The following is a 1,695-nucleotide window of genomic DNA, read 5'->3' as shown; positions in this document are numbered from 1 at the left end:
ATCTCACCCTCACTTTCACTCTGGCCCTAGCCTCTGTCTGCCCCCTTTTATTTTAAATATGAAGTGACGAATTCAGTGTGGGCGGATTAGGTAGTGGGTGGAAAATGCTGCATGCAGAAGTGGCCTATTTATCCATGACTATGACAGAAGTCTGGCTCCAAGCAGAGCACGCCATTGTCCTGCATTCCAGGACTGACTAGGGTGCCCTCCTCCTGCCCTTGAGGAACCAGCCTTCCAGAATGAACAGGAAGAGGCAGGTATAATTCCACCACTTGTTTATTTTAAAATCATTATTGTTATTGGGTGGAGTTGAACCAAAGGTTTACTGGGGTCTTTCATTAAAACTTCCTTTAGATTCCTATTATGAAAATTCCAGCTTTCTTGATACCTGTTTCCAGAGGGAATGTACTGAAGAAACTGAGACCCAAAGCTTATTTAGAATAAACTTGGTATCATCTCCATACACTGAAAATGTTTTAAGTGAGATAAGATATTCAACGAATATAAAATAACCCGAACCTCCACTGATTTTGGCATTGTCTGTGTCTTTATCATATGACAGGATATATGTCTTGTCTTGAAGATTTAGGCAACATATTGCAATTTAATGTCAGTTTAAAAGACATATGTAATAAATGGCTTCTGTCTTTTGAGTGATCATTCCAGGGGGGTAGTCTGCAGCACAACAAGAAAGGCGGCACCTTAAATACTAACAATGACTTACACTCGAATACATCCTGTAGTCTCTAAAGAGTGCCACCAGATGCTTGTTTTACCTGTTGAGTGATCTTTTAAATTTTTGCTGCTTTCTGATCTGATTGTAAATGCTTTGCTCAGGTGAAAATTACAGTTAAGGGTCTAGGACAGAATGCTGCTATAGTAGGACTGAAGATAAAAATGAATGTGCAAATGAAAATGGGAAGATGGAAACTGCACTGCTAACTAGATGAGTTACGAAAGGAAGCCAAATGGAGAAGTGGGACTGAGTACTGGAGTGTGCCTTAGAATATGCATCTGGCTTTTTGGAGTAAGAGAAAAATGGATGAATGATTTGAACCGCAATGGATTTACATGTTGATCAAGACGATGGTGAAGGGTGAATGTGGGGCTTGCTGCATTTTGCTTATTAGAATTTACTAAGGTATGCATTTATTCTGGGAGGGAAAAGCAGAAGATAGTGTCTTTACTTTTACAACCATGAGTTTAGGATGTCTGCATTGCTGTGCATTAAGCTAAGCAAAACTTCCTGGGGATTCCCTGGAATGTTTTTAATGTTGGAAGTACATAAAAAGATTTTAAAATTTCATCAGACATTTAGTTCTTAATGTAAACTGCAAGGCAACATACAGGTGTATATGTGGTGTTTGCATAATAGCTTTGTACCTTTTTTCTTTATTCATGGCACAGTGCCATTGGCACTTGTTCCATTCTTAGCCTTATTTTTAAATGTGCTCCAGGTTTCTGAATCATGTGGGGTGATTTACAGTTGCATTTCTGTGTTTTGAAAGACTTCATTCTGAGGCTTGGGTGACTGCTGAAAAGGCTGAGTTGTGATAGCTGGGGAACTGCTGTATGTTTGGGTGAGTGGGCTAAAGGTGAAAGTGATTGATTGATTGAGAGTAATTGTTGATGATTGCTTAGGAGTGGTCTACTCCACCCTCTTTGCATTTTAAGCTGCGCCTTGCCAAAGGCGCG

This window comes from Heteronotia binoei, chromosome 2, assembly GCF_032191835.1.
Source record: "Heteronotia binoei isolate CCM8104 ecotype False Entrance Well chromosome 2, APGP_CSIRO_Hbin_v1, whole genome shotgun sequence".
In the NCBI taxonomy this organism is placed as follows: domain Eukaryota; kingdom Metazoa; phylum Chordata; class Lepidosauria; order Squamata; family Gekkonidae; genus Heteronotia; species Heteronotia binoei.
This window is presented reverse-complemented; position numbering follows the sequence as displayed.